Below are 13,695 nucleotides of genomic sequence, written 5' to 3'. Positions count from 1 at the left end.
TGCGCCCATTTTCCCAGGGAAGGGGGTGAGGGCTGAGGGTGAGCATGAGGAGAAGGTCTGGTCCTTATCCGGATCACAGACACCTCCGCCCCTCCTGGCAGGAATGCATACAGTGCCGGTGGGAGGAGAGAGACTAAAGAAAGGAGGAGGAAACATGCAGACATGAAGAGGGGGAAATAAGAAGGGAAAGAAAAGGGTGGACAGGGAAAAGTGAGTGAGTGAACGAGGGACGTGGACAGAAGCAGAGCGAAAAGGCCTGCTTGATGTAGGAGAGGGAGTGTTCCTACACATGCAAAACACACCAATCACAACACTCTCACTAGCGTGGCTGAGAGTACCTCTAAGAGAGCGCATAGGAAAACAAACAAGGCATTAAAGCTTCTTAGGCTCCTTAAATCCCATTCTTAACACGCAATTGGTTATCATTACCTGCAGTCAGCGCCAGACAAATGTAACCTGTCACTGATGACAAATGATGAGAGATCAGAAAACCAACAGTGGCTGTGCAGCATAGAGGTGCTTAACTCACAGATGATAGACACTTCATCAATGTCTATTTTTTTTTGTCGTCTCATTTGAATTGAAATCAAAAATTGTTCATCATATTACAGGACAATAACAATCTGCACTGTGGCCTATGAGAAAAGATTTATTAAAGAGGGTCAGTATTTACTATTTTGTATACATTGACTTAAGATAAAGTAGTGCATAGCTGGTAAGTAGAAGGAAAATAAGACATTATTTTAACATTTTATACAAATCTGAAAAGTGTGGCTTGCATTTGTACTTAACCCCCACAAGTCAATACTTTCTATTTTCATTGAAGAAAATTGTAAACCTTTTCGGTATTTCTCGGCCAGCTTTGCAAATCTTGAGAATAAAATTTGTACCTATACATGTTCGTAAAATATCCTAAGCTAGGTCAAATTCAATGTCTGTGAACATCAATTTTTTTTAAAATCCTGTCACAGATTCTCATTTGGGCTTAAATTTAGACTTTTAATTGGTCATTCAAACACATGATCTATGCATTGATCTACTGCATCATACCTTTGGTTGTATGTTCAGGTTCGTCTGGTTGTTAGGTGAACATCTATCACAAATCAGTCACAAATCATTTACAGCCTCTCTGACTCTCTCTCAGGATTGCTCTGTCCGGTTTCATCAAACTTCCCCTCAAATCTGGTCAGCTTCCCTGCCTGTACTAAAGAAAAACAGCCCCACATGTTTCACTGTGGGGGTGTTCTGTTCAGGGTAACGTGCAGTGTGAGTTTTCTGTCACACACTGTTTTTGGTTAAAGGCTAAAACATTCAATTTTAGTTGAATCTTTCCAGAGCACCTTCTTCCTGACCGTGTCCCTCACATAGCTCATGGGAAACTGATAGTGAGTATTTTCTATCATTTTCTTTTAACAGTGCCTTTCTTCATAACGGCACAGCTAATGATTTTCCTGCCAACAGATTTTTTTTTTTTTTTACTTGAGCGATGCTTCAGCTCCTCGAGAATTACCTTGGACGTCTTGACCAGCCTATGATTTTAGGAATGGGCATGTCTCAAGTTAGCCTGATAAAAACCAACCCCTTGCTCTATGCTTTGCTTCGTACAGAGGGTCTGGACTCTTGGGCCATTGAGAAATGATTGCTTCCTGGAGGCGTGGACTGTGTTGAGGTTTTAAATTTTACACAGTTGCTAACGTTTGGCTGTGACTTAATGATGCACCAGTTCAATAAGCTTACTGGAAATTGCCTGTGCTGTAAACAACCTTCCTCCACTGCGAAGAGGGACAAGCCAATCCGTACTAGATGACTGTTAATGTTATTTCAGTATTTGAAAGTGTGACCAAAATGGACTGAATGGCTTCGGCACACCCTCTGCTGCCATTGCTAAAACAGAATAGACAGAATAGAAAATCGATGTCATCGTCCTCAACTTGTCTTTCTGTTCGCTGATTGACCCGGTCAAAAATCGTCTGATTTATGGTAAGAAACCCAGACTGTGCTGTAAGCAAGAATTTGTTTTCAAGCAGAGTTGCACAGGAAGGCAACAGACAGACTGTATTTTTTTTCTTTTGTCCTTTTTACTTATTAGGTGATTTCTGAAGGCTATTCTTGCACTTAGTTTTATTTAGGCATACCCGGTTAAAAAGAACTGAGTAAAAAGGCACATCACAATTTTCAAGTTTTACTTTTTTGTTGTACGCACTTTTCTTCCACTTCAAAATTTTAATCTGCTCCGTGTTGTTCTTTCAAAGAAAATCCCTATGAGATGCATTAGATTTAGTGACTGCAGTTGAAGCCGCTATATTTTGCCAGCACTACCTGTGGGAGAGAAATATTCATTTTCATAGCTTGTAAAGATCTTAATGTGACATTCCTGCTCTGAGGGCTGCAAATGTTTTGTGGTCGTGTCAGTGTGAAGGAGCAGAGTTTAGCAGCTGGGGGGATTTGGAGTTTTGGGGGTTCATTTACAGTTCACACGGGAGCATTCCATGCAATCTTTACATTTTCATTCACCCCTGATCCTCTCTATCCTCCTTCACCCACTTTACGGCTCTTCCGGCTTTCTTTTTGAAATACGATCCTACTGTATTTCAGCTAAGAAAAACAATCTTTGACATACAATATATCCTGCTCAATGCCCTGGAGTTGTTCTGCCATAACATATGTGAGTCGCATTGTAATGAAAATACTGTCTTCTTCACACTTAATCTTAATTTCCCCAAAGTTTATACATAACTATATGCTAATGTAAAATAAAGCCTTTGAGTCTTACAGAGCCATCATTCAACTACTGCAACAACATAGCAGCACGGTAATCCCCCTCTTGGTAATTCTGTGATGTGACAAAGAAAGCTTGACAGGTGGACTGGTGCATGTACACTAGTGCTTTGTTACCAGAGAAGTGCACAGTGATATTAGATACAAATATTGGTATTGAAATTTTTTGAAAATTTCTGTGTAATTTGTTTCTGATGAGTTGCTCCTATTATGGTTATTCTGGACATGCCTCATTTTACAATGGAGTAGAGTAGAAATTATCTTTACTGTACTTCTCAGTGACGAAATTCATGTGTACCCGCAGAAAAGTCAAAGGCAAGAAGAAACGTGTAGATTTACACAAAATAAGAATACTAAAATAGAAGTAATGATAACATAACGGACAAAATTTACAGAATAAGAAAATACTGTGCAGTAAGAAAAAAAGTACACTCTGATTCAAAGAAATGTGCAACTGAACAGAAAAAAGGAAAAATGTACAAAATGTACATGATTTCTTTTTACATGATGTTTATGCAGAAAAAACAATCTACAGAAATTGAAAAAGAAAAAACAACACCAAGGATGTAAAAATGACAACAGGAATTTTATTTGCAAATGGGAAAACAACAGCAAATATGAACATTTATTGAGTCTGAGTTTGTTGGAAGCAGTGATGGTTGTAAAGTCTAACAGCAACTGGGAGGAAGGATCTGTGACGATGCTCCAATGTGGACCTTGGATGCAGCTCTCCAGTTCAACAACAGCTTCATGCATGGAATGAGTTATATTGTCCAACAGTGATGTTATTTATCACCTGCACTGGGTGGAGGGACCATCCTAAAACATTTACTGGCCACAACAAATCCCTTGTCCAAACAGAATAATTTCACTCAAAAAAACATTTAATTTCTGTCTATTTATTCAGTTGGAAAAAACATCCATCTACTGAAACAAGATGGAAACCCATCCACGCCACAAATAGTGCCCTTCTAGACAAGAAGTCCAATAGAAGAAATGTTACTGATCCCTCTTTTACTTTCAAATTTAGATTTTTTTCAGCTGAAACAAATTTTTATTTTGTAATTTCTGATTTTCCGTTGAGCTTCATAAATCAGAAGAATGTAATCAGTCACGTACATTAGCATGAGTCCAGAGAAGAGTAATAAGTGAAAAGTTTGCAATGAAAGATGCATTTATTTTATGGCTTTTCACAATTTCTTTAATGGATGTAAAATATGGAGGGAACAAAAGGGTAAAAAAAATATATATATTGTTGCTAAAATTTATTTTTTTTTAAATGAACTTAAAACATAAAATTGCTAATTAATGTTAAGCATAATAATTTAACATTTATGCAGAACACTTTTTATTTTCAAGTAAATAAAAAATTGGGAAATGTCATTATGTGTAAGCAAAATAAAACTGACAGTGTTTGCACTATTATTTCACACAATTTTGAGCTCCAAATGCTAAAAAAAACATGCTGTATTTATCCAGTGTAGATTCTATTCATTTATTTTTTCAGAAATTCTAAAAACTAAAAAAAAAAAAGTTTATATATTCACTTTCAACCCCCCCCAAACTGAGATTAAGCTCTTCAGTTTGTAAACTTAACTCGCACATTTTCTGCACTCTGCAGAGTTTAAGTGGAACTCTTACTAGCATCCAGTTCTTTGTTTTTCCCACGGCAGCGAAAAGGTCCTGAGCTCAGCTTTGAGTGCTTGGCTGACCGAAATGGCAGCAAGGAGAAGTTATTGCTAACATATGTAACCTGGTGAGTGTGTGCGTATAGCCTATCAAACTGCATCCCACTTCCTATCAGCACCCCCAGATGGATCTCCGCCTTCATTAATGCAGGCCCACGGCTAGCGAATGCCTCCACATGTTAGCATGGGATGCAAACATCTGGTTTATCTGGAATGCTGTGGGTCTCCTTTTTCCTTCCCCTGAACTTTTCGGGTGTCCAAAGGAAAAGGAGTAACCTAACTCTCATTTTGCCCGCTTCATAGTAAAGGAAGTGAAGCTGATGTTGTGGCGAAGGACATCAAAGAGCTTAGACGTCAGTCATGAGCTTGCAGAGGGCAGATTCTGGTCAATGGCGAGGATTTGCCATCTAATAGCCCCTCTGGGGGGAATTTAGGTCTAATTTCAGAGGTGCTGAAAGTAGGATTTTTCTGGAGCTTGCCTTGTCCACAGGTCCTATTTGTTTCATGTAATTTTTTTTCTACAACAGAAGCTGAAGATATTAATCCTGTGCAAGAAAATAAACGTGTCTCTTAAATTTTCAAACTTTCCACAGACTTTGGAAGATGAGTGTTTGTTGGCCAGCTTTTTGACCATAATTAGAGGACAGGACAGAGAGGGATGACTATTTGCAAAGTAAATACAAACAAATTCAATGTGATGAAGAGCTAAAAGGCACCAACATTCAAATCAGTTGTTTTTCGCACTGATCTTTACTTAACAAGAAACTTTACAAAAGGAAATACAATGGAGAATAAACATCAAACTCCCCTGGGTGAATTTAAGAGGACACCAGTGCAGTTCCTGGTAGCTCCTTTTATCCTGGTACAGTTATGATCCACGCTAGAACTTCTAACTGGGAAATACCCAGTTTACTTCCATGGCCAAGCTCTGAACCCAGTGGGATTTGCTAGCTGATGTGGTCAGTGATAAGTCTAACTACTATTAGCAGTGTAAGCTACAGCGATGACCACAAACCTCAATGTTAATTAAATAACCTCTGGATTTTATTTAGAACCATCACATACAGTGGGATGGAATCTGAAAGCAATGCTGCGCCTTTCATATTTTCACTTGTAAAACATTGTGAAAAACATGCATCATTTTCCCTCTTTTCAGTTATCCGACACTTTGTGTTGATTTGTCACCTAAAATTCCAATAAAATAAACTAATGTTTGTGGTTTTGATTCGACTCATCAGAGAGATCAAATGAAGATATTTTTACTGTTCGATCAACAAATATTTTGGCCACGTCAGACTTTGATTTTGGAATTGGAGTGAAACCTCTTACTTTGCAATTGCCACTAGGATCACAGACTTCTAGTGACCTTTCAGTTAATGTTGTGAACTTAAACATTAACTGATGCTATATATATGTATATATAGAGAGAGCTGTGGAAAAAAACTGAGATCCTTTGCTGAACCCCACTGAAAACCTCATGGTTATTCCACCAAATAAGGATTTCTGAACTATTCCTGAGTTAAAGCATTAATATCGTTGTTTCTAAATGAATATAAACTTGTTTTCTTTGCATTAAATGCAGTTTTTCAAAGAAGATGTTCATTATTGAAAGAGAAAAAAATAATCCAATCCCACATGCATACATGTAAGAGCCATCTTGCAGATAACCTCGTCAGATCCAGATTTCACCTCGCATACACTGTACCTAACCCGCTGCTGATGTCACTCAGGAATATCCAGTTAAATCATAGAGATGGTCAATATTAAAGAGAACTCAGGTTCACTTTAATATTGATGCTTCTCCGCCGTTGTCTCCCCATCAGCAATACATTTAATGGTCACATTCTGTGCTTATTCAGCACCAGTAAATGCAGGAGAAATGAGAGACACGGTGACTTCAGATGAGGCATTGGTGCTTTGTTTCTGAAGCAACTGTTCTTTGAATGACATACAAGTTTAGTTTAGATTAAATGTGCTGAATTAACTGACAGACACTGAACATCTTAGACGTTGGGAGTGCAAAGTGCTCCATTGAACATCGATATAAGCTCATGATGTGTAGTGCCTGTCAGCCATGAGGTTGTTTGGGGAAAAAAATGTACATTTAATGGCTTGATCCATTGTGATTGGAGTGGCTAACTGATGATCTGGTTGTAGATTTCTGTCTCACGGCTGTCACTATGTCTCCTCCCCTCCTTTAAGTGCTCCTGTTTATCCTACCTATACTTTCTTCACTTTGAGCCACTCCTCCTGCTTCTGACTTCACTCGTTGCACTCCAGCGATCCATCCCTTTTTCCTCTTATGCGTTGCTGAAGACAGTCAGATCTGAAGTTCGTCTAATTGCCTGGCTGAAAACAGTTTCGTAGTAGAAACTGTTTGCCTTGGCTGACAACCAACACTGAGCTCAAAGAACGCCAGATTCAGGGGATTAAGAGGCGGAGGGTTGGGTACTGGTGCAGATGTGCTACCTAATTGTGGATTCCACCATGCGGAAACTATTCTTCTCAACCATTTCCAACCATCTGCAATAGGTGTCACTGCAAGGTTAAGCCAACTTCAAAATGCAAGTCCCATTTCCATTCCTTGTTGCTCAATTGACTCTGCAGAGCTCTGTGCCCTAAGAAAAGAAACAGGAAGGAGGACAAAAAGGAGGAAAACATTCACTACTTTATTTTGGTAACAAAACCTACATAGAAGTCTGGAATATTATTTTTTTTGAAGGGTTGAGTGAACCGTTGTGGTCTTTCGGTGTAAAGTATGAGGTTGATATTTTTTGGGTTGGTGTTTTATTAATGAATATATAAATTCAATAGGACTTAAGGATTGTTGAAATACCTGTGATTGGGAAGGATTTTTGTCTTGGAGTAAGAATTTAACACTGTTTATCTTTATCTAGAGCTGCTACATTGCTTATGCTTAAGTCAAGCTTTCTATCAATCTGGTACTTGTTTTTCCTGAGATGGTCATTGCTAATAAATGCCAAACTACCCTGTTAAAATACATTTTTAAAGTTTATTCCTTTCTCTAATTCTTACCTTTTTCAGTTCCCGTAACTCCTTTTTTTCTGGATTCTGGTGCCGTTATAAGCACAGATGAGCTGAAGCAGAAACGTTCTTGATTCTAACTTTAATCTTTCTGTATCTTTTTGCACAGTCTCCTATGCATGTGTAGGTTCTCTCAGGGTGCTCCTGCTTCCTTCCACGGTCCAAAAATGACAGCCAGGGTAAGTGACCTGTCTGAGTCACTGTTAGCATCAAGTGTGTCGTGTGAATGGCTGTTTTTGAGTTTCTCCAGTGATAGACTGGGAATCCATCCAGGGTGTTATCACTGGAGACAGACAAACACAACGTGACTACCGACCTGTGTGTAGACAATGGATGGGTGGATAATTAAGTATGTAGATTTTTTAAAAGGCCAGGCTTTATATATTTACGTTTAGTTGTCATTTTGCTGTTCGTGTTACATCATTTTTTACTCATAAATAGAAATGAATATTATCTAGCCTAATAAACAAATGCAAATTGTTGCAACATTTTTTTTGTAAATTCTCTTCGTCTTTTTTTTTTTTTTACCAGTGTAGATTTCAGAAGATTAAAACATGATGTTTCTCTGAAGATAACATTCATCACTTGGTGTTGCCTTAAAAATAATGATAGCAGTTTCATGCTACAGCAAAGACTTTAAAACAACATAGAGGATTCTTGACATCTCAGTCACAACACCACAACCTCGGTAAGCAAATAAGCAAGACTTAAGGATTACCAGTGATTGCAGCTGAAAGTTCAGCACAAATAAAACAATTAATCTATATAATGAAATGCTGTGGCATTGGTTTAAGTTTCAAGCTGCACATAAACGTTTGTGAACAAGTTTCTAGCTTTGTTTCTTTGATATTTTGTTCTACGTATATCTTCACATGCAGGGCAAAAAAAGCTGACACTGTGATTATTATATATAGAATATAATAAAGATGATGCTGTAAAGTTTTCAGACATTTTCATACTGCTCCTAAACATTTATCATGTAGCTCTCCCCAGATCACGATGCTTTTCTCATAAATGTGTGCAAGGGGCTTCTGTGCAGTGCTGTAAAGCAATGTTAACCACAAGATATTCTGTGGTTTTATGAGCATGATCTCATATTTAATTTTCATATTTCAAATAAAAATCCCTAGTTGGATATTGGACGTGCTGTTAAGTGTCATATTACAACATCTGATCAAAGCAAAAAGGGTCTGCAGCTTTTGTACTTGTAGTTTGGCAGTAAAATGACACAATAGTGTAAATATTCAGACATCTTGATTAGCATCTGCACTTCTGAATTTCTTGCTTTAGGTTTTAAGTTTTGCTCCCTTTGTTGTGTTGCGGTGTTTCTACACCGCAACACAACTAGAACATTTTTGTAATTTTTCTTGTTGCAACCAGAAACTTGATTGTATCTTATCTGGGTTTTATGCAATATGACAACACAAAATTGCATATATTGTGAAGTTGAAAGAAAACTAGACATATTTTTCAGTTTCTTTTTTTTTTCACTTAAAAAAGATACAAAGCGGTTAGCAAATGTATTTGGACCCCTTTACTCCAATCCCCATAAATAAAATCCAGTGCAATCAGGTCCCTTCACAGCTGTGCTAATTAGTTAATGTTTGTAATTTAATTTCAAATCCATGGCAACACTTGACAATTGCTCACAGATGCTCTCCTTCCAACGTGACAGAACTTGAGCTGTTTGCATTTTGTTTTATATAAAAATGTAAAAGTAGTTAGGGTGGTAGGAATGAATTCTTTTGCCACTGTCTGATCCATTCTTGTTCATATCTGGGAGACTGTATGTCACAATCTGATTTTCTAATTGATCTAATGTTTAATTTTAGAAGACATAAAAAATGACCTGAGTAAAAGGTGCCTTTTACTCAGGTAAAAGGCAGGTTGCTTTTGTGCATATGTCGATGCACTTGAACGAGTGTCACTGTGCAGTTCTGTGCCCAGACAGCCACAGCAACATCTGTTTGTCATGTTAGCACTTGAGCGCCTGCAGGAGCCACAGTACTAAGTGGAGACAGAGTCCTCTCTCCCACTCTCTCCATCCACCCTTTCTCCTAATTACATTTGTTCATTAATCCATTTTCTGTCCACTTCTCTTTCTTGTTTATGTTCTTGCTCCAGTGGGCTTTTGCCTCATCTGACAAGCAGACAGTGACCTTTAAAGAGATGCCAGAAGACTCTGTGAGACAATGTTACCCCTTCACCCTTTCACCAAATACATGCGCGCGCTTGCATACACACACACGCAGCCCAAGCCAGGCCCGTCTTGGCCCCTCTGTTTCCCCTCAGGCCATCTCCTTCAGAGGCTAATGGAGTTAGCCTAATGTCTGCACAGCGCCAGTCGTAAAACTGATTTGAGGCTAAAGGCTTGGTGCCGAGACCACCACTCTGCCTACAAAAAGGAGATGTGAGTGAGATGTTAAGAGAGAGCAAGTGTATCTTTAAAGGAAAAGAGGCTGGGGCGGGGGGGTGACTGCACCCTGGCGTAACTACAGCAACTGCAGACAATCTAATTGGTATTGACATCCTTGTCTTGGAGGAAATTTGACATCTAAGGGCAAATCTTTCTATTTAGTCGCCTGAATAGTCTCCAAGGCGGGGCCTGAGGAGCACAATCATGCTGGAGCGTTGTTCTGGTCCTCGTGTCTGGGCCGGCTCTACCACGCAGCAATCGATCCTAATCCGATCGGGGGAGGGGAGCAGGGTAAGAGCAATGGGGAGGGGAAAAAAAAAAAGAAAATAAAATCATAAGCTCTGTTGGGGTAATATTTAACAAGAGGGAGTACAATTGGGCTCTGTTGGGCCGGCAGCCTGTAATGCACTTGTGCTGCTGTGGCATGGCTAATGTATAGAAAAGCCTGAGAGTAATGGCTCTTCAGCGAAGGTGGCCAGGCTTCAAAGAAATCTGCTTGCTTTAGCTAAAAGACAGCCGGCTCAGGCCGCCAAAGACCTTCATTCTGTTAGAGCATCAAACATTGTCCCCTCTCAGGACACACAGACACCCTGATTTTATTATCCTCACTCCCCTGAGAAACTCATCTCATCCCTCTTTTTGTTTGTGTGACTGACCATCAATGGGGAAGAGGGAAGTGGGGCTGTCCATCAAAACACACAGTCTGCAATTTCTTAGGTCAAGGAGGAGTGAAGACCGTCTGCAGTGCCAGGGGTCTGTGACCGAAGTGACAGTTTGGTTTCTTAGAGTTTTTTAGAAGTGGATACATCATTTTAATGGGACAAGTTGTACTTCAGCCTTCAGAGTGTTTTATTTGAGACACTGAGGAGTTTTTTTTTTTGTCTTTTGCAGTGGCTGCTGCAATAAATGATTTACAGATTAAGCACAAGGTTTTAGCTGTAAAACCCACTTCATACTTTCTAGAGGGCTTACCAATCGAGACGTCTCGATCAATCAACTTTATTATTAATGCTGGAATATAAGTCCATGATTTTCATTCAAAACATCTTTATGGAAGACTGATCTCTCTTTCCAATCATCCATTTTCTGCTCCTGCTTTATTCTTGCAGGCCCACGAGGGAGTTAGTGCCTAGCTGCATCACTTTGTCAGCGGGTGAGAGCCAGGATGGACCATGAGAAATCACTTTTCCAGTTTGCTACAAATCATGTAGAAAACACGGCAAACATGGAGGAAGGAGCTCTGATCGGATCAGATCATAAAACCTAGAAACTTAGAAAACATGCAAAATGGTATGTGTGTGTAAAAACTGAACTTAATCAATCTTAAAACACCATCTCCATATTTGATCATGGAGGTGGCAGCATCATGCTATGGAATACTCCTCTTTAGCAAGTACAGGTAAAAACTGGTCAAGGATGATGGAATGAAGCATGGAGTCAAATATTTTACAATACTTGAAGAAAACATGTGAAGGGTTCATAATGGTGAACGTTAAACGACCCTAAACATACAACTATAACTACAGATTCTACATGTGTACAGTGGATATGCTCAGGGCAAACGGACCACAGCTGCAAATGGATCAATTCTGCAAATACTTGAGATTTATAGCTACCTATTTTAATAGAATAGACACCAGCTATACCTTAATGGGCATTAATATGCACAGTGGAAATAGTCTTAGCTCAGAAGCAAAGATCTAGTCTTCCATGTCTCTGCTCTTGAAGGGACAACCAATCAGCACCAAGAAAAAAATAAACGGTGCTCCTGGATTGGCTGTTTTACATACACAATGCATCAGCATGTCAAGTAGCATTGTCCTTTGGCAGATTTTGTGTTGGTTAAATAAATATACTGAAGTCTGATAACCCATCATGAGACAAGGTTCCAGGGATGATGATGCCTTTGCCTGGCACCGTAATGTCCGATTTACTGCACTAATAAATTCAAGCTGACTTTTAAATTGAACTTGATAAACCATAGCAGCTGAAAACAAGAACTTTCTTAATTTTCTAAAATGTGTTTCATCTTGCTCACAGTGCTTGTTGTAAAAAAATGGGGCAACCAGTAAAATAAATTATTTGCATAATAATGCCTGGACTTTGGGCTCTAACCTCTGTGTTTTGCATCTGATTTCTGGATAAACTGCTTCAGTTGTGGTTTTGTTAATCACTTTCAAATGTATTCTGGAAGGTTTGTTTGATTTCAGAGTAAGCAGGAATCTTTGATCCTCACATTTATTCTTTTTTGATATTGATAAATCCAGAAGGTTTAGATATTTAGATATAAGCTTAATAAAGATGGAGTCAAAATTAATCTTTGACATTTTTAACTCCCCAAACCACCAATGGATCTCAATACCTAAACCAGCTGCATGGAAGATATTTTGCTTGAATTAAAACGCAAACTTTCTGTGTAAGGAGTAAATGAATTTCAAATATATGCTGAATCCACATACATTGTGATTCTTTTTGGAGATTTGTCTTTAGCATGAAAAAGGCTTTATGGATAAAACCTAAACACCATGAATGACCTGCTAACACAGGTCTTTTCTCTAAATATCATATGAGGAAAACCTTTTTAAAATATAAGTTTTAATAAACATCTTAGAATAATGTATTTAAAGTATATACTTGAAACTGTCTGCAAAGTTGCATTATATAATTTTAAAAAAAAATGTTTAAATTTTCTTTCTTTGTGGAGCAAATGTGCCTTCGCTACCATCTTCTCTGTATCATACACCTGAAATGCCAAAGGCAAAACAGGTAAAAAAAAAAACAAAAAAAAAAAACAAAAGAAGGAAAGAAGGAAAGAAAGAAGGAAAGAAAAAGCACAAAAAATAATTTTCTTAATGCTTGCTGTGTTTTGTGGTTTCCATTGTAGCTCAGACAGAACGTCATGCAATAAAATTCTAAATAAATAACAGTCAACAGGTTTTATTTTCTTTAATTTGTTGCATTTTCTTTTTTGACAAAATATTTTGCATTTTTACTCCTCAAGACTAAATCTCAGTTATTGATTACTAAAAGCACCACAATTCAATAAATGGATAATTTAATATGTTACATGTGAGATATATACATGAAATAAATAAATGTATTTATAACTATTTCAGTCTATTATTAAAGTATGTAGTGGACTATTAGAGAATCATTATCAAATCAAACAGGTGTATGTTAAAATAATACATAATTATTTTAGTAGTTTTTACATTTGCAAAATGCATAGTGAATTTACTTTCCCTACCAGCTTACCCCAATGAAATTTTTGGTTAGGGAAAACAATGGTCGAGTTATGATAATTGGTCAAGTGTTGATTCTCTTTGCAGGTTAACCAGTCTGGTAATTTGACAAATCTGTGACAGGATTTTTTTCATTGTATACTGCAGCAAAATAATCATAAAAAGTTTTGAAAAAATGCTGCAACAAATAAATAGATAATATTTTCAACATGTAGTGATGTCAAGTTTCAATAAAAGAATTTCACATTTACAAATTTTTCAGCAATAATATTGACACATTTATATAACTGTAGGTAATTTGCATAGTTGTACTTATTTGTATAAGTAAGATCGTATTTAGATCGTAGTTAGATTGAAGACTGAAACAAAAACACTAAGAGGTCAACTAAATTAGCCATTTGGGGGCAAAAAAGTAGACTATTCACAAACAGTACAGACACACCAACGTGAGTTCAAGTGCTCACACCATTTATTCCAAGATAAATTAATCTGAGTCATTCTTTCATGTCTCTTTGGAGTCTAAGTT

The 13,695-nt window shown here is 37.8% G+C and overlaps 1 long non-coding RNA gene across 3 annotated transcripts in view; it reads left to right on the top strand.

Moving 5' to 3' along the window:
* LOC103473797 (uncharacterized) overlaps window positions 1-13,695 on the top strand; it is a 102,074-nt gene that overhangs the window by 81,150 nt on the left and 7,229 nt on the right. For all 3 annotated transcript variants that reach the window (XR_535066.2, XR_535068.2, XR_535067.2), the window contains one exon: window positions 7,621-7,690. This is a non-coding gene — a long non-coding RNA (uncharacterized LOC103473797). The remainder of the gene's footprint in view (window positions 1-7,620; window positions 7,691-13,695) is intronic.

The sequence above is a fragment of the Poecilia reticulata genome, chromosome 12, assembly GCF_904066995.2.
Source record: "Poecilia reticulata chromosome 12, P_reticulata-male-v2, whole genome shotgun sequence".
Classification (NCBI taxonomy): Eukaryota; Metazoa; Chordata; class Actinopteri; order Cyprinodontiformes; family Poeciliidae; genus Poecilia; species Poecilia reticulata.
Note: the sequence above shows the minus strand (reverse complement) of the source record. Positions and strands in the feature narration are given on the sequence as shown.